The sequence below is a fragment of the Lissotriton helveticus genome, chromosome 11 (genome assembly GCF_964261635.1).
Source record: "Lissotriton helveticus chromosome 11, aLisHel1.1, whole genome shotgun sequence".
NCBI classification, from domain to species: Eukaryota; Metazoa; Chordata; class Amphibia; order Caudata; family Salamandridae; genus Lissotriton; species Lissotriton helveticus.
In genome coordinates, this window is record NC_136072.1 from 907,951,045 (window position 1) to 907,976,814 (window position 25,770).

Consider the following 25,770-nt stretch of genomic DNA (forward strand, 5'->3'; position numbering starts at 1 on the left):
GCACCTTGGTCAGGAAGATCAGGAGGGTCCAAGAGAATGGCAGAGTATCAGCCCTACCCGACCCCATCCTAAGGAATAGCAAGAGGGTGGGGAGAAAGGCTGGGGGCGGAGAGAGGGGGGCTAATCTTCTGCCCTGCCTGGACCTGTGTGCCCAAGGATGACAGCAGGGCAGAGAGAGGAGCTGAGCACCCACCCTGTCTGGAATTGTGCCAAGGATTGGCTTGAGAGGCAGCCGCGCTTGGTAGGGGAGTACCTGCCAGGACGGTGACGTAGGGATGGGGGAGGGGCAGGGTGGGGGTTATTAATGTATGGATAATGGAGGTTTGCAGGTAAGTAAACATTTAAATAAATCAAACGAATTTCGTTGCGCGCACTGCATTGCATTTGGGGATGCAGTGCACGCAACGAAATTCGTTTGATTTATTTATCTGTTTACTTACCTGCAAACCTCCATTACCCATACATTACTAACCCCCACCCTGCCCCTCCCCCTCCCCACGTCACCGCCCCGGCAGGTACTCCCCTACCGACCGCGGCTGTTGAGAGGGAAGACAGAGGGGTTCGGCACCAGTCCTGCCTGGACCTGTGCCAAGAAAATGCAGGAGCAAAAAGAACTATTGTTGGACAAAATGCTGATCAATCCCAAACATTCACCCCAGTACAGAGATCGGGCCTAAATCCACGTTTGTTTGCTCCCCATGCCATTTCAGTTCAAACCCAGCCATATGCAAATCAGTCTTGACCTCAGAGAGGGCAGGCGGTCAGCAGACTGATATAGACTGATGCAAGGCGGGAGCAGGGCACAAGTCCTAAAAAAAGAAGTGGGAGGAAGCTGACGTCACAACAGGAAGTGACATCACGAAAGGTGGCTAGCACCATCAGACTCATTGCATCCCCTCGCTCACCCCTTAGATGCGATTGCATCAGAGAAGCCAGCGAGTGAGCAGCGTTCTGAATGGGCTCCGACCTCGCCCCAGAGGCCAAAGAGTGAATGTGTGGCTCCAGTTGTGGAGCTCCCGGTAAAATAAGTGGGGGGATGCCGTCCACCCGCGTGGTACCCCGACTCGAGCCCGGGCGGGAGGAACGAATAGGCACGTAGAATACTGTCCTTTTTTGGAAAATGTACTGTCTTTGTCTGTCTTAGTGACAGTGCTCAAAGGGGCGATCAACAGTCTGAGTCGGGTGTGAGTGTTCATTTGGACTACGGGAGATTATTCTATATGACTGTTATCAGGATTGGCTAAACAAATAATAATAATAATAATAAGGAGCAGAACAATAGCAATACTAATAATATTGCAACATTGTTATAATAATACGGGATGCTTTTTCTAAATCTAACATCCGCAGGTTATCTAAGGGCAGCGGTGCACGTGCCGTGGTGCATGAAACAACCCCTTCAGACCCTGCGCGGCCACCATCAGCGTCATGGCTGGGATGTGACAAGGGGAGCTGCAGAGAATGTCTTATTACTTACCGGTAATCTTCATTACCCCGATTAGGGTCCTCCCCGTCCCAGTCCTAACAACGTGAGGCAGTCCTGCCTCCACCCAGCCAATCACAACGCCAGTTATTCAAAGGTTACATAAGCCCCTCCCACCTACCGCCATGCCTGTTATCAACAAGACTCCGACACAAACACAGCGGGAGGGCGGGAGGGTACAGGACTGGGACGGGGAGGACCCTAATCGGGGTAATGAAGATTACCGGTAAGTAATAAGACATTACCCCCTCATGGGTCCTCCCCGTCCCAGTCCTAACAACGTGAGGAACTCACAAGCAGAGAACCAACCAAAAAACGCAGGACACCAGGGATCCATGCAGAGTACAAATCAGTAAAGATCAATGAACAGCAACGTCCAAGATGCCAACAGAAAAACAGCCAGCAGAGGCATGTAAAACAACAAGCCAAGAAGGCAGCATAAATACGAGACGGGACAGCGGGTGGCCGCCCAACAAACTCCCGGACAGAAAACTCCAGCCGCCCCAGCCCAGGAAGCAGGCACAGAACGTGTCTAACGACCCAGCACCAGAGATGGAGGAGGCAGACCCAAAGGACCGAAAAGGCAGGCAGACCGCCAGACGCACCCACTGACTAACCTCAGAACCGGAAACCCACAACCCCCAAGCCAGGCCTCCACAGGAGACAAACAGGGCAGGAGAAAACGGAAAAACACCAGGGAACGAAGGTGGGAAAAACCGGAGAGCCCAGCGAACCACCAAGGAAGGGGGAACAAGGGACCCCCCAGCAGGTAAAACAGGAAGAAACACCTCCAGCTGCCAAAGGAAACGGGAAGAACCCACAGGCAAAAAGGCCGGAACAAGCCACAAACCAACCCAATCCGGCAGGAACTCCCAGCAGGGAAAAGAAACGAGCAGAGCACCCAAAGCACCAAACACACCCAACCAACGAGCAGAGGTGATGGCCAGCAAAAAAGCCACAGTAACAGACAACCAGAACAAGTCAGCTACCAGCAAGAGCCCAAAAGGGGGCAACATCAGACCCCCCCCCCAAACAGCAGGCAAAAACCCAAGAAGGTACAATTACAGGAGAGACCGGCCGACGAAGCCGAAAGCCTAGAAGAAACCGACTCACCAAAAGGGGCAAAAACCACCAAGGAGGCTCCAGGACCCCGACAAGCACGAACCGCCGCCCACTGAGAAGACAAAGCGGAAGGGGCAAGGTCCTGTAAAAAAAAAAATAGTCCCGAGAAAATCCAACACAGAGGCAGGATCCCCCAGCACAGGAACTACCCAATGGGAAGAACACAAAGAGAAAAAAGAACCCCAAAGACGACCACAGCACCCAAGGGTCGAAGGCCGACGTGACAACGTGATGCCACGAGCCACCACAGAGGAACAGCCCAAAGACGCCAACCACAGCCGCACAAGAGCCAGGCCGTCAGAAGCAAGTGACATCAGGGCAAAAACCAGCTGTAGACCAAAAAGCAGAGCCGGAGACAATGAAGTCCGGCCAAACCCGACCCCCGCCAGCAGCAGCAGGAGCGGAAACAAAGACAGAGAGGCCAATGATACAGACACCTACACACCCCCCCTTACATCCCCCGAAAATGCAGGAGGAGAAATAGGAGGGAAGGCACACAGAAAGCCCGAAGGCCAAAGAAATGAGCAGGGGCCAATCAAATCCACACCAAATCGAACTAAACAAAGAAATGTGCCACCGAAGCGAGCACAGAGGGCACAAAACAGAGGACAGGAGGAAACGGCCCAAGCAGCGTCTACGAACGAAAATGCAGACAGACCCAAATACAAACCCAAAGCCCACAGAGGAGACACGGCCCAGAGAGAGCCGCGGGAGCCCGAACTACCAGAGGCATCAGACACACCAATGAGCCATAGCGTTGTGGGAACAACACATGGAAGCCAGCAGGAACAGAGACAACCAACTGGTCCCCCCAAGAAGGCCCAAGCAGCAAATAGCCACGGGAAGGCCAGCACGAATCAAAAAACTCGGCGGCCACCAAGGACCCCAACGTGGCGCCCAACCCCAAGGACAGGCGTCCAAGGACAACAAGAGGAGAGAAGGGAGCTGAAAACGCACCCCAAACACCAGGTCGGGAGAGCAAAGCCACCAGGCCAAAGTAGGAACCAGAACAGGGGAGAGAGGAACCAGAGCCATGCAACCTGCACGAAAAAGGACCCAAGGAGCCAATCAGCAGAAACACCAAGGACAGGAGGAACAGGCAAACCCAAGGAACCACAGCCGCGGACGCAGCCACCACCTCCAGGAACCGCAACCAACCCCAAAGGGCAGAAGGGCGACCCAGCAGGACCCACAAAAGAGCCAACAGGGAAGAGAACGGAGCCGGAGGGCGAAAACAGCCCCATGCAAAGTGACGAACAGGCCCCGAGAAACCGAAGGCCCCGAATAGGAACCAGAAGAAAAATGGCCAGAACCACAACGAACCCCAGAAACGGGAGCAAGGCCACAACGCCACCATCGCCAGAACAGCCACAAGGAGGGTGGAAGCAAAAACCGGACAAAAGCCACATAGGTTAAAGCCAACAGCACCCCCCAGGCAGTCACCCACCCAGGTATGGACCAGACCTGACCCTGCATAACAAAGAACAACAGATGCAAGCAGAGCGGAACCGCCAACCAGCAAAAAACCTGCACAGCAGGAGCCAGCACCGCGGAAAAAACCTGGGGAGCAGGAGAGAGGCCGAAAGGCAACACCCGAAACAGAGAAATGAACCCATCCACAGCAAACCGCAGGAACCGCGGACCAGCCAGACGGATGGAACGTGAAAAACAGACAACACCCAAAACAGGGAGAGGGGAATGACAGACCGCAAGGGGAACAACCGACCAGCGGCACCAAAGGCATAAAGCCCCGGGACACAGACCGTGCAGAAAGGAACCAACGGGCGCAAGGACCAAGAACAAAGAGGAATAGGAACCCTGGCCCCGCTCCGCCACCGGAACCAGCACAACAGCGCCCAGAGACAAAAAGAGACCGACGTCCAAAGAAGAAGGCAAAAGCAACACGGGTCAAAGGACAACGGAGCAACCGTGAAAACAGCCCAAAAAGGGGGACAGTCCGGAAAGGAATCCGGAAACCAAGAGCAAAGACCGACAGGACCCACCAGTCGGAAAGCAGACCGGACCAACAAGCCAGGAACAACGGATCCGAGCCCCCAAAACCGAAACAAAAACAGCAACGGAGACGGGGAACCCACTGCCAGATGAACACCAGGAGTGGGACACAGACCCAAAGAAAAAGACGCAACCGCAACCATCAGGTCACAGAGAGCCCCCTCCCAGGGCACAACAATACCCAAAGCCCCGGACGACCAACACCCAGGGGGAGCCGTAGGCGCAACAGAGGCCGGGAACCAAACGGAACACAGCCTCCCCCACCCCCCGACCACGAAAGGGCCGAGAGGAAACAGAGCACCACCACACAGACTGTCAGTAGAGGGAGCCAAAAAGCCAAGGAGCCACAGAAAAACAGACAGTGGACCAAGACGCCAGCACCACGTCAGCCGAGGAGAAGACGCAACCCATCAAGCCAAGACAGGAAGGAAGGCCCGCAAACAGCCAAACTCCACACAACCCATGAGAAGGAACAGTGAAGTACAGGCCGAACAAGAGCCAGCACGCAGCCCAAAAGAAGAAGCAACACATGGAAATGCAGGAAAGTGAGTGACAAAGTCCGCCAGGCGAAACCGCCATCCCAGAAAATGAGGAAAAACCCTGCGCATCTGCCGCAAGCCATGCATCAGACAAGATATCCAACAGGACAACATGGAAGGAAAAGGTCAACCACCACAGAGTAAACAAACCGTGCGGAGAACCCCACAACATCCAGGGATCCAGGGCCACATCGTAGGCCCAGGCAGCGCAAACTGGGCAGCCAATACCAACAAGTGTGTAAAAGCACACATTGAAACTATATCAACCCAGGTAATTGGACAGCATAGGCAGGAAGATCTCGTGAACACCAGTAGCCCTTCACAGTAGCCAGCGCAGCCCTAGAATCTGCAAAAATGTCATCCACCTGCAGAACCAGGAAACTATGCCGCATGGAAACAGCCCAGGCAGGCACAGGTGAAGACGACCCTTCACACATGGTGAGTGAACCCGAGCAATCGAACCAAACAGGAACTCACCACACAATAAAGGAAGTGCCCAGCAACCTCCAAGCAACACTGCCCCCAATCACCAAAACACACAACGTGAGACCGGTGAAAATTACAAGGGCAGCCCTGTAGTCTCCACCCACAGCCCCAGGTCAAAAGACCATGACCGTGGGGGCCGGACGCTGCACTAGAACCACAGCGCCGGAACGACCCGGGGCCAGGACACCACGAAAACTCCCCGCCCCAGCCCAGCACATGAACGGGGAGAGTCCCTGACCCCAGAACAAGAGCGCAGCAGATCGGGGGACCGGAGCGGCTGCGCAGAGAGAAAAACCCACAGGAAACAATGCAGAAGTAAAAAACTGCAAATGAAATAATCCCGCGAAATTCAAACAGAAAAATAACGCAGAAGCATAAAACTGCAAATGAAACACTCACGGCACCGTCCCGAAGAAAAACAGAAACAGAAACAGGAACCGGGAGCACCAGCGTTCCGACCGCCGTCGGAGCAGAAAAAAAACAGGCATGGCGGTAAGTGGGAGGGGCTTATGTAACCTTTGAATAACTGGCGTTGTGATTGGCTGGGTGGAGGCAGGACTGCCTCACGTTGTTAGGACTGGGACGGGGAGGACCCATGAGGGGGTAATGAGTTCTGGCGTGAAGTGCTTCCGCCGCGGAGACGCAAGCAGATTGTCACGTGCGACGGTGCGCACCTCTCTGCTCAGCGTCCGCTCCGCCCTCACTGTTAAGGAATCACCCTAGGCCCAACACCAGCCGGGGCCAGATTATAAGATATATAAATATGGGATTCGAAGGAAACAGGGATACCCGGGGGCTGGGTCCGAGGAAATGAGGGGTTTGCTGCTATTTAGTCCAATTATGTTTATTCCTTTCCTTCCATCCTGTTAACGCCGGATGTTGCTGCTGTAAGCACCCCACTCTACCTCACTTAGGGCTGGAGTGTAATCCCTCACTGTGCCTCACACTGGGCTGTGTGCCTGACCTTATAATTGTGTTGTTTCTTTATGTGACTCCCTCACTGTCTGTACCTCACAGGGGCAAAGCGGCTGTCCTTTTGTTCGAGATGTTACTTTCTGTGGGCCCCTCACTGTAAGTCGCACAGGGGCTGGGTGTCTGGTCATGTGTTTGTATGGTTTATTTTGTGGGGACCCTCACTGTCGCTCACACAGGAGCTGGGTGTCTGACCTTGCATTCGTGTGGTTTCTTTCTGTGACCCACTCGCTGTATCTAACGGGCTGGGTTGGATGGCTGACCTCTTGTTCTCTTTATTTCTTCTGTGGGCCCCTCACTGTAAGTCACGCAGGGGCTGGGTGTCTGACCGTGTGTTCGTGTATTTTCTTTGGAGGGGCTCCTCGTTGTGCCTCTCACGGGGGCTGACTCTCAGAATGTGTTCGTGTGGCTTCTTCATGTGAGTCTCTCGCTGTGCGTCACGGAGGTGGCAGTGTCTGACGATGTGTTTGGATTCCCTTCTGTAATATGCTCACATGGATGCACTGCGTCACCCGCTGGTCCGGTAGACTTCACTTTTTGTGAGCCACTGGCTGGCTGTGCCTCACACGAGCCGAGTGTCTCTGTTTGCGGCTGTCCCTTCTGTGAGCCGCACGTGCCTCACACGGGTGGACCAGCGATGACGTGGGTCCCCGCAGTGAACCCCTCTCTGTGGTTCACTCGCATGCTCAGTGTCTGGCCATACCCCCGGGTTTCTTTCTGTGAGCCCCTCACACAGATGCTGGGCGTCTAGCCATGTGCCGTGTTTCCCTTCTGTGACAGCCCTGTGTGTCTCAGCCCGGTGACGGGTGTCTGTCTTAATATGTTTCTTTCTTTCCTGTCTGTGTGTCCATCTATGTGCCTCACACAGATGCTGGGCGTCTGGCCATGTTATAGGACCCCTTCTGTGACTGGTCTGTGTGTCTCAGCCCGGTGCTGGGTGTCTGTCTTCATATGTGTCTTTATCTCCTGTCATACAGTACAGAAATAAACATTAAGCCAGACACCCAGCAGCGGTTAACACTCACAGATCAGTCACAGAAAGGGTCCTATAACATTGCCAGACGCCCAGCATCTGTATGAGGTATATAGATGGACGCACAGTGTATGTGCGTTCATCTATGTGCCTCGCACATATGCTGGGCGTTCAGCCCTGTTCTGGGTTTCCCTTCTGTGATGCTCGCACAGGGGCGAGGCCGGGTGTCTGGCCAGGGACCCATTTCTCTCATCCCTCGTCATTCTGCCTGCAGGGACCCATAGGGCACTTGAAAACCTCTACGTCGTTGCCTCTTTTTTTTTTTTGCGATATCTCGCGCGAGCAGCTTTCCAGCGATGCACCCCGCCCCCGGGCAAAATAAAAGAAGAAAAATGATCCCTCCGACATTTCTCTCCGGCGGTTTTTTTTCTCTTTCTACTTCAGAGGCTGCCGCTTAACGAACGCGCGCAGAATTAACGGCTCCTTAATAGACTGGGGGCGTTTTCGCTGCCCCTCCCCAGACATTCAGCGTGGAGGTAGGAACAGGATATGTATTTAATTCGGGCGACCTTGATGCGGCTCGGAAGGCTTTACTTACCTCGAAAGGGAGTTCGCGGAAAAACAGAACCTGTCCAGCAGAAATTTCAGGACTGGATTGGAAAAACGTCCCCCCCCCCCCCCCCCCCCCCCTTACCCTCCCGAATGATGCCAATACTCCTTGGAAAAACAACTGATGCAAGGGTGCGTCTGTCGCGGTCAAACTGTACAAAGATACATTGACAGATATGAGCTGGTAACGCGGACAATAAAAAAGCGTCCCCATTATTGTTACTTCAAGTGCAACGGAATGTTTACATGTCTGCAGAGGTGCCCCGCAAAAAAAAACTGCACACATCACTGTCGCAAAATATACACCCTGATATATAAATCTGTTTTAAGATGCCCCTGGCAATATTACCCCCAGAGCTGCCATGCTTTTAAAAAAAAAAGAGCATGTACATCAGCGGTAAGGTACCTCGTGGAAAACGGCACCCTGCACTGGCGCAAAAAACGGGTTCCATTCCTGGCACAATATATTCCACAGAACATATAAATTCATGTTAAGGTGCCCCTCAGAAACCAGTTGCCAGTTACTGGCACAACATACTGAACATCTAAATCCGCGTTACGGTGCCACACAAAAAACTGTCCCGGCACTAGCACACTACAAACAACTAAATATACAGTGTATGTGAAGCTGACCTGCCTTCCTAGACAACTGCCCGTGCAATACGGTTCCCATTGTTGGCACACTATGCAATACAGAATATGTAAATCTGTATTAAGGTGCCCCATATAAAACTGCTCCCATTACCTTCAATATATATATAGAACATAATATATAAATCCATATTAAGGTCCCCCTTAGAAAACTGACCCCAGTACCGCCACAATATATAAAGCAAAACATATAAATCTGTGTCAAGGTTCCCCTAAAAAAAACTGGTTCAGTTACTGGCACAATATAGCATATAAATCTGTGTTAAGGTGCCCCATAGAAAACTGTCCCCTGCACCAGCACTAGATGTGCAACAAAATATATAAATCAGTATTAAGGTACCGCATAAAAAAACTGGTATCATTACTGACACAACATACCAAATAAATCTGCGTTAAGGTGCCCCATAGAAACTGTCCCCTGCACCAGCACAGTACATACAACAGAGCATAGGAATCTGTGTTAAGGAGGCCCACAGAAAACTGTCCCCTGCACCATAACAATATCTACAACAGAGCATAGAAATCTGTGTTAAGGTGCCCCGCATAAAACTATTCCCATTACTGGTACGACATAAACAACAGATACACATCTGTGTTAAGGTGCCCAACAGAAAACTTCCCCCAGGACTGATGCAAGAATATAGACAAATGAATACAGGGTGTATACAGCGTGTATTACGATGTCCCATGAGCAATGGTTCCCAGCGCTACCAAAATACAGAGCCGGATAGTAAGTTTCTTAAGGTCCCCGTGCTATAGCTGTCATGGTACGTGTAATTTATATTAAGATGTCTCATAGAAAAGTGTTCTCAGCGGTCTGTCACGATATATTTGCAACAATATCGAAACTGTCAAGGGCCCCATAGAAAACGGTTTGGCAGCACGTTTACAATATATACTGAACCGAGCACGACATTGCCTGGTCAGGCACTCCTTGGAACGGTCCTGGCGCTGAGAGTATCTACAAATACCGCTGAGGTGGACAACTGGCCCGCGGGGCTCAAAGGGAAGTTATTTAGTATATAAACCACAGTATACCACTGCTCTGAGGCGCCCTCCGCCGCTCTCCGCTCGCAATAGACTCTTTCTCTGCTGGAGGCATTTTTTTTGTAGCGTGACTTATATTTAAACCCAAAACAAAATCATGGTACATTTGCAGAAGGGGGAAGCAGTAATTAGGGCCGGTCGTGCACGCGCGGTAGGGGCGCAGGGCCAATTCTGCACGGATGGCTGGAATCAAGCGGATGGGGGGAGGCACGTCCCATTTAAATGTACAATTTGTAGCACAGCCGGTTGAGGAGGGGGCGGGAGGAGGCGGCCTCCGAGAGGGAGAAGGAGCTGCTGCTGCGTTTGGTTAATGCTAAAAATCGGAAACGGTGTTTTCTCACTCTCTCACTTAGGAGGTGACGGGGGCGGGCAGGCATGCAAAAATAATCTGAATATATACACGCTGCAGCCAATCAGGAGGAACCTTAGGCAGGAGATGAGATGATTCACCCCCATGAGGTCGGCTGCAGAGGCCCAATAATACACCAGCGACGGGATTCTGTATACACCCGCCACAGCGAAGGTGCACGTGCACGCCGATGTCGCGTGCACATAGTGTACACACCATCAAGCCACAGTCCAGTGCTTAGGTCCTTACCACCCCGAAGACGTGTGGTGGACACACTGCGGTCCCAGCTGCCATCGACGCATAGCCAGCGGTAGATGTGCCCTTGCATCACTACAACGTGCACTGTGCAAAGAATGCACACAGAAGACATCAATATACGACTGCCTGCATCACGACAACGTGCACGGTGCAAAGAATGTACACAGAATACATTAATATACGCCTCCGTGCATCACTACAACTTGCACTGTGCAAAGAATGTACACAGAAGACATTAATATACGCCTCCATGCATCACGACAACGTGCACTAAGCAAAGAGTGCACACAGAAGCCATCAATATACGCCTCCCTGCATCACAACATGCAGGGTGCACACAGAAGCCATCAATATACGTCTCCCTGCATCACAACGTGCACTGTGCAGGATGCACAGAAAATACATCAATATATGCCTCCCTGTATCACGACAACGTGCACTGTGCAAACAGCGCACACAAAAGACATCAATATATGCCTCCCTGCATCACGACAACATGCACAGTGTAAAGAATGCACACTGAAGACATCAATATATGCCTCCCTGTATCACCACAACGTGCACTGTGCAAAGAGTGCACACAGAAGACATCAATATATATGCCCCCCTTCCAGGTGCATCGGCCCTCTACATGCGTTAATGCAGAATGTCAGAGCTGCTTTACATACATGTACGACCCGCTGTGGAAGGGCATCACCAAGGCGTGTGCATACAGTGTACACACACCAGTCATGAAGGCACGGCTCACCGTATGCTTTCATCTGCTATAGTAACTGCCGCCATCGAAGCCAACGCCATCTGGCTGTAAAGGCGCATTTACGTATGTGCGTCCGTGTGTGCCCTTGTGTATAGTCCTCTGGGTCGATACACAAACGCCGAATGAAAGCACACAGCCACGCGTCGTTCTCGTTTTAGCGGCCCAGAAGCTCAGCAGCTGAAAGCAGTGCTCAAAGGCGGCTCTTGGCACGGTTCATTCGTGTTTATATTTGATGTGTGGAGACGTGAAAGCCATAAAGCTCCGAACACATGTGCATTGACTCAGCTGTAAACGCTCGTCTGTTTGCGGAAACGGTTCGGATGCTCAGTTGAAACAGATTTGAAATCAGCCGCCGATGGCAGGTGTAAAATCGTGTCGACAGCTAAGCCAGGCACATTCACACCCCCTCAAATCAACGCCAGGCTCGAATTAAGGAGACAGGTCGACATGTATACCGAAAATACCTCAGGCAGGCACACGCAAGAGAACATGCTGTCTGTCCGTGTACGAGACCCTCGAGAAGGCGGCAGCCAGTGCAGCCAGGGGCCAGCCAACTTTCGCACAGCGCCCCTGTCCCCCCCCCAACCCCCTAGAAGCAGCAGCTTTTCGGTGCGCACCCCCAGAGTTTGTTCTTTCAGACGTGGCATTGTATATGTGAGCAGTTTTTATCCCCCCCCCCCACACACACACACGTGTTTTTATCAGCAATGCTGACCACAGACAAAAGGTACTTACAGCTCACCTCGAAGTGATGCGGAGAGAGACTTCATGACGTGGCACAGGGGAGCTGCACGGGAATGTTACACATTCGAGAGGACTCAACTGATTGGAAAACAGATCATTTTCTGGTTTGTCCTTTGTCTCTTTGACTTATCCTCCGGCCTTCTGTCGTGCCATGTAATTGTTATACACTTTCTTCAGGAAAGTAGTGGCAGGGGAGAGGGAGGGGTTATAGGTGAAGTGGCACACAGGGAGCTTTGGCAACACCGAGGTGGGCGTGGCAGACAAAGGAAGGGTGGGGAAAACGGGAAGTGGAAGCAGGACACACACAGGGTGGGTTCTTTACACACTGGATGAATATGTTACACACGCGGTGGGCGGGCTGAGCGAATGAGGTACACACATCGGCATTTGAAGTGCACTCCGGGTGAGGTGGAAAGTTTACCTACAGGGAAAAGGTTCACACACGGTGTGGATGGGTTACACGGATTATGAGTGAGTTACACCTCGGGTATCTCAAAGTACAGAGTTTGGGATAAACAGGGTAGGTATGTTGTACTCATGGGATATGGGATGGGTTGCACGCAGTTTGTGTTCTTGGGCACAGGATGGGTTAAAATAAGGTAAAGGAAATACATTCATGTTGGGCGAGTTTACACATACTTAGAGGGTGGTTTACTTAGAGAGTGGGCAGATCACGTAGTGAGTGGCTGAATTACGACGAGGCCTAGTGTGTTGCATCGATAATGGACGTGGGTGTCACACACATGATTAGTTGGGTACAAACATGTTGGACTGGGTGCACAGCAAGCATGGTGGGTGGGTTACCTGGGAGGGACTTATAGATTTATAGACAGCGGTTGAGTTAACTACAGGGCGAATTAGTTGCACACAGGATGGATGGTTATTTGGTTATATGGTTACTTATTGGGTGGGTTAAGAAGAGAATGGATGCTTTCCTTGCAGGGTTAGTGGATCAAAACAGTCTGAAATGGGTAATGAAAAAGGTTGCGGGACTACACACGAGTGTACCAGATACACACATAGCATGTGGGTTACACAAAGTATGAGTAGGTTACCCACAACGTATGTGAGCTACTTACACACAGGGTGGGAGGGTTATACTCGAAGTATGCAGGTCACACATATGGCTGACCTGTTACACAGGGTTATTGGGTTACACAGAGGGTTGGTGGGTTGCACACACACAGTGGGCGGCGATCTCACAGGGGGAGGGTTACAAGCAGGGTAGATAGGAAGCATATAGAGTGGATGCATTTCACACAGGGTGGGTTACAGACGAGGGGTAAGTCAATAAGAGGGGCAATAGGCTGCAGAAATATGGAATGGGCTCTACACAGGATGGGTGGGATACCCAGTGGATGTGCGATATTTTACACACAGAGCAAGTGGGTTAGAAAGAGGAAGTGGGTTGTATGCACCGAGTGGGTGGGTTGCACCCATAGTCAATGGGTTGCACAAATGGTGTGAACGTTAAAGAGAGGATGTGAGATTTATTCAGAACATGGGTGGAATTCACACTTTTCAACGAGTGTGGGTGTGTTTTATAGAGAAGATTGAGGTTGCAAACACTCTGGATCGGTTATACATGCGGTAGGATTGATTACAGAGAGGATGTGAGATTTAAATACAGAGTGTGTGGGTTGTCCACATAGTGAATGGGGTGCATTTAGGGTGAACGGGATACATTCGGGGTTGGTGGGTGGGTTTAAACAATAGATAAGAGAGTTTCCGGCAGTAGGAGAGAGCAGAACACAGCGTGAAAGAGTTGTGGACACTATAAGTCAGTCAGTGGTGACACACATGATGAGTGAAATAGACAGATTATTCTAGAAAATTAACCCCTTAAATGCAGAGGCTTTTCCACCCCAGTGCTGAGCCCTTATTTGTTGGTTTTTTGGAGTTCTTCATGCTTACGCCTGTATAACCTTATTTCCACATACGGTATCCACACCAAATGTGTGTCCTTTTTCCCCAACACCATTGGGATTCTAAACGTACCAAGAATTAGTGAATTCCCCAGGAAGGGACAGAGAAAATAGCCTGAGTATTGCTATATTTTGTTTTTTAGGGTGGAATGGGGAGCTCCACAATAAACTGTGTGTTTTAATTAAAAATGGTAGAAACAAAAGGTTTGCTGTGCTAAAAACACAATCTTCCCAGCTTCCAGGAACATGCAGAGTTGTATGGAAAAAAAATCTTTGTGTACCACAGGTATGGTATTTTTCTAAGAGGTAGCTCATTTTTCAAAATCTTTGTACTTTCAACATATTTCCAATTTGTGGTGCAACCAGGTGTGAAACCCATGGGTAATGCCAGAAAGCTATACATTATTGAAATGTACACATAATTCTAAATTCAGAACAGGGTAATTTGGGCAGATCCAGCAAGGTTTTCCCACAGAAATACAAAAGAATATGAAAACTGGGTAGGAAAAAACAACCATTGTGACAACAATTTCATCTGTAACTTCTTGTCACAATGGCTGATTCGCAAAAGCAACAATCAGAACATTTGTAAAGAGCACTTCTTACCCGTGAGGGTCTCAAGGTGCTGGGGGGGGGGAATCTGCTACTGCTCAAAGAGCCAGGTCTTGAGGAGTCTTCTGAAGGTCAGCAGGTCTTGGATCTGGCGTAGGTGGGTGGAGAGGGTGTTCCAGGTCTTGGCGGCGAGGTGGGAGAACGATCTTCTGCCGGAGGTCGCTCTTCGGATGCGGAGGACTGTGGCGAGGGCGAGGTCGGCGAAGCAGGCGGGTGGGGGTGTAGAAGCTGAGTCGTCTGTTGAGGTACGCTGGTCCGGTGTTGTGGAGTGCCTTGTATGCGTGGGTGAGGAGCTTGAAGGCTATCCTTTTGTTGATAGGGAGCCAGTGCAGGTCTCTCAGGGGGGGTGAGATGTGGCTGCAGCGAGGGATGTCGAGGATCAGGCGTGCAGAGGCGTTCTGGATGCGTTGAAGTCGTTTCAGGAGTTTGGCCGAGGCTCCTGCGTAGAGGGCATTTCCGTAGTCCAGCCTGCTGCTGACAAGGGCCTGGGTGACCGTTCTTCTCGTTTCGGTGGGGATCCACTTTTAGTTCTTGCGGAGCATGCAGAGGGTATTGAAGCAGGAGGAAGAGACGCTGTTGACCTGCATTGTCATGGAGAGGGTGGAGTCGAGGATGACCCCTAGGTTGCGTTCATGGTCGGTGGGTGTTGGAGCTCTTCCCAGTGTGGTCGGCCACCATGGGTCGTCCCAGGCCGAGGGGGTGGATCCGAGGATGAGGACTTCCATCTTGTCCGAGTTCAGCTTTCGTTGGCTGTTCTTCATCCACACGGCAACGGCTTTCATTCCTTCGTGGAGGTTGGTTTTGGCAGCGTGGGGGTCCTTGGTGAGGGAGAGGATCAGCTGGGTGTCATCGGCGTTAGAGATGATGTTGAGGTTGTGCTCTCCGGTGACGTGGGCGAGCGGTGCCATGTAGATGTCAAACAGCGTTGGGCTGAGGGATGAGCCCTGGGGTACGCCGCAGATGATCTCGGTGGCTTCAGCGCGGAAGGGGGGGAGGCGGACACTCTGTGTTCTGCCGGAGAGGAAGGAAGAGGTCCAGCCTAGAGCCTTCTCTTGGATCCCGGCATCATGGAGGAGTGTGCGTAGTGTGCGGTGCCAGACCGTGTCGAAGGTAGCTGACAGGTCCAGGAGGATGAGGGCAGCGGTTTCTCCGTTGTCAGGCAGGGCCCTGATGTCATCAGTGGTGGCGATGAGGGCAGTTTCGGTGCTGTGGTTGCTGCAGAATCCGGACTGGGATGGGTCCAGGATGCTGTTCTCATTGAGGTAGCGGGTCAGTTGTTTGTTGACGGTCTTCTCGATGACCTTCGCCTGGAACGGGAGCAGCGAGATGGGCCGGAAGTCCTTGGGGTCCGCCTTGGGTTTCTTGAGTAAGGCGTTGATCTCGGCATGCTTCCAGCTCTCCGGGAAGGTTGCAGTCTCGAAGGAGATGTTGATGCCTTTCCGGAGATGGGGTGCGATGGTGGTGCAGGCTTTGTTGAAGATGTGGTGTGGGCAAGGGTCTGACGGAGATCCCGAGTGGATGGTGTTCATGATTTTGATGGTGTCGTCGTCGTTTATGTGGGTCCAGGAGAGCAGGATGTCGGTGCGGATGGTGGTCGTGGGGGCGGGGTCTCAGTGGTTGTCGAGGCAGTCGTGGCGTTGAAGCTGTCATGGATGTCTGTGACCTTGCGATGGAAGAAGTAGGCAAGTGCGTCGCACAGGTCTTGAGAGGGTGGGATGTCGTTGGTGTTGGAGCTGGGGTTGGAGAGTTACTTCACAATGCTGAAGAGCTTTTTGCTGTTGTGCGCGTTGTTGTCTAGGTGGTCTTTGAAAGAGGCCCTTTTGGCGGATCTGATGAGGTGATGGTGTCTGTGGGTGGCGATCTTGTGGGCAGCGTAGCTGTCCGGTGTTCGTTCACAGTGCCATTTCTTCTCTAGCTTTCGGCAGGTTTGGTGGAAGGCCTGGAGGTCTTCAGTGAAGCAGCTGGCTTTCTTGCTGGTGTGGCTGTTGGAGGGTTTCTTGAGCGGGGCGAGGGTGTTGGTGCAGTCGTCGATCCACTGTCTGAGGTTGCGGGCGGCGGGGTCGGTGGGATCGGCGGGTGGGCTCCGGGCAAGGGCGGTGGTTAGCTGGTCTTCGGTGACTTTGCTCCAGCAGTGGTGAGAGGTCTATTGGGTACAGTGGTGCGTGGTGGGTTTCTGGAAGGTGAAGTGGATGCAGCGGTAGTCGGTCCAGTGGAGTTCGATGGTGTGGTTCAAGGAGACGTGGGAGCTTGCGGAGAAGATGGGGTCGAGTGTGTGGCCGGCGGAGTGGGTGGGTGTTGCGATGAGTTGTCGGAGTCCGAGGTTGGCGAGGTTGGCGATCAGGGTGGTGGCGTTGATGTATTTGTTTTTCTCGAGGTGGAAGTTCAGGTCCCTGAGGAGGATGTAGTCCGTGGAGCGAGGGCGTGTGTGCTGACGAAGTCAGCAATGGAGTCGCTGAACTGTGGCTGGAGTCCGGGCGGTCTGTAGATGAGGATTCCTCTGAGGGTGGTGTTGGGATTGGTGTGGATCTGGAAGTGCAGGTCATCGGCGGTGCTGAGGGTTTTGTCGGTGTTGTTCGAGACTCTGAGAGTGTTCCTGTGGACGATGGCAATTCCTCCTCCTACTCCATTGGTGTGGTCCCTGCGGGAGATCTTGTTGCCATCCGGGATGGCTATGGCGATGTCGGGTGCCGAGAAGAGGTTCAGCCACATCTCCGTCAGGAAGGCGACGTCTGGGGAGGTTGAGTCGAGTAGGTCCCAGAGTTCCACAGCGTGTTTGTGGGCGGAGCGGCGGTTGAGAAGCATCTGAGGTGGTTGAGTTCTTTCCCGGTGGGTGGGTTGACGGGTCGCATGATGGTGAAGCTACAGTTCCGGCAGGAGAAGGGTCCTTGGGTGCGCTTCAGGGATGCCAGGCAGCAGGTGCGTGATCATCAGGCATTGAGTGCGTGGAAGGTGCTGGAGTCGTAGCAGAGGCGGGCGATATGGCGTTTGTGGGGGTCAGGGGTTCTGGCACTGGGCGCGGTCTAGGCGTGGACGGGCTTGCCTTAGGCGCGCCTTCGGCACGCTAGCAGTGCGCCCGCTGCGCGGGGCCACCATAAGAAGGGGAGGTGGGAGGGAGGAGGCAACTGGGAGGAGGGAGCGGACGAAAGGGCATGCGGGGGCGGGGACGCAGGGGACGCAGCAGCTGGAGAAACGGGGGCATGAGCAGCAAAGGGAACAGAGGAACGGGGCACAGGGCACAGAGTAAAACGGGGAACAAGGAGGAAGAAAACAGTAGCAAATAAGGCAAAACAGTTACAAACAACAAAATGGGCAGCAGTACAGTAATACAATTATGGAGGAGACGGATAAGGGAATACAGTTACGGAGGAGACAGAGGGCCACGAGGCTCAGGGCACAGAATGAAACGGGGAGCAAGGAGGAAGAACAGTAACAAATAAGGCGATACAGTTGCAGGAGACGAAAAGGGGCGCAGAACAGTAACAGCAGGACTAAAACCTACCTACGGCTTACCACTGGCCACCAGGGATTAGGCACAGGTGGCAGCCTGCAGGTGGAGGAGGGCCTTGACTTTCCTCAGCAGCCGCAGCTGGGGCTAAGAGCAGGACACACAGGCAGTGCTGTGCGCGTGGGGAGCAACCTGCCTAGAAGGGCCAAGGGTCGCTCTCCTCACTGCTGCGCGGCCGTCATAAGAGGGGAGGTGGGAGGGAGGAGGCAGCTGGGAGGAGGGAGCGGACAAATGGGCGGGCGGGGGCGGGGCCACAGGAGATGCAGCGGCGGGGAAACAGGGGCAGGAGCAGCGAAGGAAACAGAGGAAAAGGGGCACAGGGCACCGAATAAAACGGGGGGACAAGGAGGAGGAAACACTAAACAATAAGGCAATAAAAATACGAAAGAATAGAGGGCAAGAGGGCACGGGGCACAGAATAAAAACGGGGAACAAGGAGGAAGAAACAGTAACAAATAAGGCAATACAATTACAAAAAACGAAATGGGAAGGAGTACAGCAATTCAATTACGGAGGAGACAGATAGGGCAATACAATTACGGAGGAGACAGAGGGCAAAGGGGACGGGACACAGAATAAAAACAGGGAGCAAGGAGGAAGAAACAGTAACAAATAAGGCAATACAGTTACCAAAAAACGAATAGGAGGCAGTACAATTACAGCAGGACAAACCTACCTTCGGCCTACCACTGGCCACCAGGGATGAGGTGCAGGTGGCAGCCTGTGGGTAGAGGAGGGCCTCGATTTTCCTCAGCAGCGGCAGCTGGGGCTAAGGGCAGGACACACAGGTGGTGCTGTGCGCATGGGGAGCGACCTGCCTAGAAGGGTCAAGGGTCGAAGCAATACACCAATACATCTACTTGACTCTTCTGGTGGTGGGAATATATAGCGTTTATAGGTTCTACAAGAACCTGAGACACCCAGAGCCAACAACTGAGTTGCACCGTACCTTTTTTCAATTGTGTACAGAATATAGAACAATTCATATAGTAAAATATAAAAAGTGAAAAATGGGTATGAAGAAAACCTCTGTATTTCTAAAATGTAAACCAGATACTGAATTTAGGAGCAGTGGTAATGTGTACATCTCTGAATTTGTGGGTACGCATGGGACACTAGCATGTGATTCAGAGGGCACTTTGCAAAATGTCTTCTTTCGTACACACTGCCTTACATTGGAAGGCAGAACTGCAAAGAAATATAATTGATGATAACAAATGTTCTACTATTCCGTGCTCCCACATGGCTCCTAATAACAATGATACCTTACGTGCAGGTGGGCCTATCCACCGCTACATGAAAGGGCCCCAAATGCATCAATGTTTTCCACTGAAAACCAACCCTTTTTTTGCAATTTGGTTAGTTATGAGGTTTGGGGCCAAGCTCAAACAGCAATTAGGGAAACCCACTAAACCTGCAATATTCTGAAAACTAGATAGCCGGGAGAGTAGAAAGTGGTGTGACTTGCATGGCTCTCACTAGGTTTTTTACCCAGGAGTATGCAAAACTCTAACTTTGGCTAAAAACATTTCCCTCACGTTTCTGTGATAGAAATTCTGGAATCTGGGGTAGTCTCAATTTTCCTTCCACCCAGCATACACTCAAGTCTCCTGCAGTGGCGGCTGGTGAAATTTGAAAATGGTGAGGCGTAAGATTAAATCAGTATGCACTGCATATGAGCATGCAAGGTGAACTATTCAAATGGAACCCCCACCCACTTCTAATACGTTTTTTTTTAATGGGGTGCAATGGTACATTTTCCAGCACATTTAGTTCGGAAACTTAGCAAAAAGACATTATTTTTACTGACGTGTAAAGAATGATTTGAAAGAACTCATTTTTTTTGTCAAGAGGAACTGACCCTGCCCAAGGATGCAGACAGTATTCCACCACAGTAAATTTCACAATAGTGTGGTACTCAATATTGTGGACATATTATGGTAGTACAATATTTTGCCATTTGATACTGTGACAAACAACTGTGCCTACACCATTGAAGAGCACCAGGGTTTGGGCTCTCTCCACTTAAACTTTTGCAAAGTGGCTGTGCGCCCTATAGTAGCAAAGAACCCCACCGAGCATGGCAGATTCTCTTATTCTCAATGTGGCAGCATGTGAAGCTGACTGGCTGACACACGGAGTGCTAGTCAGATATGTTGGCAGTTTTTCATTATGTTACCAGTGTTGCATGAATAGTCCAGAGATGTCAATTGTGCCACTGGTGCTGAGAGATAAAAAATGCTTTTATATTGGACCTAAAGTTTTTAGGCATGGTTCTCCCACACGCTATAGATATTGTCAGTAGTAGTAAATGCTTTGACAGCAACAAAGGAAGTGTCACTTCCTCACAGAACAGGGACATAGCAGTATTGTAAGTTTCCCTTCCTTTAGAGAATATGTACAAGCATTTGTCTCTCACAAAAGGCAACTGTAGCTCAAGCCTCCCAACGTTTCATAGAAGTCATGTATCCTACTTGTGGAGTAGTGTGGCTCACTGGTTAGAGGCGGCAGGCCCGAGAGCAGAAGTCGGCCCAGGTCCAGGGTTCAATTCCCGACGTGGCAGGGTCGTGGACCTTGGTCAGCGGACTCAATAATTCTCGCTTCGGTGCTTACTCTAATCAGGGGTTCCACTCGGCAACTCTGGGCATTAGCTTGCCTAATCTCCACAACGGCCCCACCAATTCCGGGGATGCCTGGCTCCACCTTGGGGACTCCCAGCAAGGGACCATCCCACAGGGAAAGCCAGGACGGGTTCCCCAGAGTTATACAGCACCAGGAGACCTATGGACGGGTAGCAGTGCGCTTTACAAGCTCAAAAAACATGCCGCAGTATTCACATTCACTGTGTTTTTTCACATTTCTGCAGTGTAACAAGACCTGTATGAGGGTTGAGAGGCAGGCAGGGAAAACACGAAAGGCACACATTTCATTGAAAAAGAAGGATTAGGGGGACCCAGGTGGGAGACAGGGTGGAGAGAGAAGAATTAACAAAAAGGTATCTTTGCCCAGGAGTTTGAAGGGCTATTGCACCCCAATTATGACTATCTTTTACTGTCTAAGGGGGGTAGATGGGTGCAATTTCCTAGCTTGCATTTGGGCCCATTGCATCATTGCATCACCAATGCTCAGCAGTAGCATTTATAGTCACTGTACATTTATCCTGTTTCTCCAGATAAGAGAGGGGATCGAGGTAGGGCAGATTGAGGAGGAATAAACACGGAGGAGAGATGTGGTTCTCCAAGGGAAGGCTAAACAGTAGTGCTGACAGTGGGATGAGACAGACTCTGAGAGAAGTTAAAAATACACCAGAACTGGAGGCAGGAGCAGGAGCGTGTGTTAGCAGCCCTATGATGAAGCATGTCAGAGATTACTGTGTGTGAGGGCAGTTTTAACACCCCTTGTGATTCCCCCCTACTCCTCTGACTTACAGAATCTTATGCACACAGTCCCTCTTCTATGTAGTGGTTTCATAGTTGTTGAAGGAGGTCGAAGTGGGACTTAATCCTCCTACCCCTCTTCTATGTGAGTTTTATTATAAGGAGCAGGAGTGTGGCACGCACACGTTTACAGCAGCAAGTTGTGAAGTGAGAAGCAGGCAATGCTAGCACTGGCAAAAAGAAGGTGGTCTGACTCCTCTCTCTTGGCTGATCGCGACACCGTGACCAGAGGAGCCACCAGCATGATCATATTGCTGGGTGATGGGTGGATTTTTTAAATCTCTTCTTATGCTACAAGGATTTGAAATTAGCACTCTCATAGTTTCTCCATTCAGGGTTGGGAAGCTTGCTCCCTGTAAATGTTCCCCTTTGCATGTGCTCCCTGTTAGGTTAGTGTCCAGAACAACTCTTTTTAAGGGGTCATGTCTTGATACTACGTCAATGCCCTTTGCACTACTGTCAAGATACAGTTTAGGTATACTCAGAGCAGTTTCTTTAGCAGTAATGTGCATGTACAAAGATGAAGTTGTGCATCTTTAGAAGCAGTGCTCAGATAACAATGCTGGTAGCTGCGGGTTATTACACGGTACAACTGCTACACTGATATCTTAAGCGTGCAATGCAAATACATTACTGATGTTCTCAAGGGCCATGTCTAAATAGAGCAGCACATATCAGATATCATATTAGTGTACCAGTGCATGTGTTAATTCTCCTAGATGTCAAGAAGTCCCCTGCCAGCTCCATTTGTGCATCACATGGAACTTTTCCCATGGGGAGAAGGGTCAAGACTGACTTGCATATGGCTGGGTCCAAACTGGGGTGACATGGTGAGCAAATTAACAATAGATTAATCCCAGATCTGTGACTGGGGGTGAGTGTTTGAAAAGTTTCAACACTCCATCCACCATTTTATTTTGTGAAGTTGGTATCACTGGTTGGGTCCAAACTGGGGTGACGTGTGAGCAAAATAACAAATGATTAAACCCAAATCTGTGACTGGTGGTGAGTGTTTGAAAAGTTTAATCACTCCTTCCTTCATTTTATTTTGTGATGTTGCTTTGTGCGCCCTAATTGGCTAAGTGTATGCCCAGACGTGGGTCCCTTGCTCGCTGCGCCACCAGATTCATGCTAGCCTGGCTGATATGGGGTGATACCCCAAAACCAGTCCCAGGATGTTTGTTTCAAGTCTAGAGTGTACCTGGCCTGGCAATTCGGGCTGGACTATTTCCATGGGAAGCAAAGGCAAGACTGATTTGCATATGACTGGGTCCAAATTGGGGTAACATGGTGAGCAAAATAACGATGGATTAAATCCAGATCTATGACTGGGGTGAGTGTTTGTAAAGTTTCAGCACTCCGTCCATCATTTCATTTTGTGATGTTGGTATCACTAGCTTTTCCAATTCCGGTTATCATCAAAACAGGTGCACGCCTAGCATTCTGGGGAGCTTGGTCTGCGGATTATCAAATTCATGACCTTTGAACAAACAGAGAAGCTCAAATGTCATCGAACTGGAGTGAGGTGGACGCGGTGAGACTAGCCCTCAAGTTCTTCTGGCATCGGATCAAGGGCAAGACAGTATTGGTTCACAAGCACAATATGACAACCAAAGCCTATATGAACAGATAAGGAGGTACCAAGACTTTAGCCTTAATAAGGGGTGCTTCAAAAATAAAATATTTCTTTAGGCTTAGAGGTCTTTGATTTTATTGACGGTAATTCACATTCAAGGAACGTCGAATGGGAGTGCAGGCACTCCCTCACCCCAGGATTTCTCTCCCGATCCAGACATTTTCAGGGAGGGTTCTTAATCAGAAGTGGGGTCAATAAGGTCTTGATCTTTTTGTCTCCTCTCTGAATGCCAGAATGTGGAGGTGTTGTTCAAGGGGGAGAGAATAGTCAGCATGATCGATAGACGCTTTGTCACGTGTGTGGTTTCTGCGTCTTCTGTAAGAATTCCCTTATTTTCTGTTAATCAGGTAATTTCTGGTGAGGCTGAGGTCGGAATATGCAGAGGTGATGATGTTTGCTCTGGCATGAACACAGCCCAATTGGCTCCCTCTTCTAACAGGGGTGTGTGTGGCTCTGGAGTGAACACTTCCAATTTTCCCTCTCCCCTTCTTTTTCCTGTTCTGGATAGGGATTCTCTAGAGAAGCTAAAATGTACAGCTTGGAGGTTGAGAGGAGGGGTTCCAGATCATTTAGCAATTAATCTGCAGGCCCCTAGGAGGTCTTTTACTCCCAAATCCTATACTAGGCAATGGAGTACCTTTTCTAATTGGTGTGTTATTGGAGATCTTGATTCCACAACAGTGGAGTTGATTCATATAATTAACTTCTTACAAGATGTGTCTAGATTGGGTTTGAAATTTCCTATGCTAAGAATCCAGTGTGCGGATGTTAGAGCATTTAGAAGTTCATGGAGGAATGTAAGGGATGAAAATACTCTGGTAACTAGACTTTTTAAAAGGCTAGAGAATATTTATGCATCTCCTCCAAAATCATTTCCACATGGGATTTACCTCTTCTTTTGGACGCTTTAGATAAACCACCCTTTGAGCCTTTGAGCGATCTACATTTGAAAACACTTACTCTCAAAGTGTTTTTCCTGGTGGCAATCACTTTTGCCAGGCGAGTGAGGGAGTTGGGTGGACTTTCCTACAGGTTTACATTTTGCTAAACTTTTCCGGGTAGAGTGGTGCTTTCAGTAGTGCCATTCTTCATGCTAAAAGTAAATTCATAATTTCATAAACAACAGGAAATCAATTTACCCGAGTCTTGCCCATCTCCTTCTTCTTCAGCGCATCGGAGGTTGAATTCCTGGATGTTAGGAGGGCTCTCCTTGCTTATTAGGAGATTATTAGGAGATGGTTCAACCATTTAGGAAACTGGAGTCACTCTATGTGAATTTTGGGTCAGCAAGAAAAAAGGATAAGCCTTTGACTGCTTCTTTAAGTAGGAGGGTTGGAACTCTCATTTTCATTGCCTATGATGCTTTAGATCAGGTGGCACTAGAAGGTTATGTTTAGAGCATGCTATCTAGAAAGGCAGGATTGCAAGGTACTTTGATCACCGAAATATGTAGGGCTTTTACTTGGGCGGCCCCTTCCACTTTTGTGAAACATTACAGAATATCAGAGGAAACTCAGTTATACCAAGTACTGCATTATAAGGTAGTGTCGGCTATGAAGCGATAGGGGGAGTGTGGATTCTTATTGTTGCATACAACTACAGTTGTCCATTGTGTATCTGCTTCTTTTATCTCATGTAATGAAGTAAAGCGAGGAAGGGACATGGAGGTAACGCTTCTTCTTACCGCAAAGTGCATTACACCAAGTCCCACTCCCTCTTATTCATTTATACTTCCTCCCGCCCTCCGGTTACGGAGCAATTTTATTGATTTATCTATCTGGGCTTGAAAGTCACAGGAGAAGAGGCAGGGGGAAGAGTTTTTAGGTCTCGCCTTTTCCATTCCGAAGGAATGGGAAATGGCGAGAATTCAAGTGCTCAAAATCCTCGTGAAACCACCGCTTTTTTCGTGCGGTTTTCTTCGAGTTCACGTGGCCACAGGCACGCGCTTTTGGCCCATAAACTTTCATGGCCATCTGTTCCCCAATGTCCCTCCCACCCTTCCTTTGATCTTGCCGCGAGTTCTTACAGGCTAATGGCCCTCCCCCCTCCCCCAGCACAGAGCGTGCATCGCGGCCGCACAGCACATCAAAGGGCTTCTCCCAGCGTGTGCTGTGTGGCTTCTCCTACCCTAATTATTCATGGCAGGCCGGTGGCCGGCCGTACTTTCAGTTTCCCGGCCGCTCTTGTTCCTAATGTCTCCCCCTTCATCGACTTCAGTCTAATTGGAAACATATGTGTCTTCATCCTCTTGGCATTCCACGTTTTCCCTTCTTCATTCCACGGCTCCCACTTTGTCCCTCCTTTTCCCCCTTCCTGCCTTCGTTCTGTACTTGTGCATCATTGTTTTCCTCATCATTCATCTTCCACTTTCTCCATTGCCTTTCATTAATTTCCTCGTCATGTCTCCATATATTCTCACCTCGTTACCTATCTGGCATCGCATTTTTCCGAAGTCGCCACACATCTTCCATTTCCTTCCTCCTTTCTTTCCCTTGTTCCTGGCACACTTCTCTAATTTTTCACTTCTTTCCTTTCTCACGTCTTTCCAACTTCCTTCGTCCACCCCTCCACTTCTGCCTGCACGTCCTTCTTTCTTCTGCCAAATGCTGTGTAATGCCCCAGCGTCTGCAGTCTCCTCCGGGTGCCTAACTA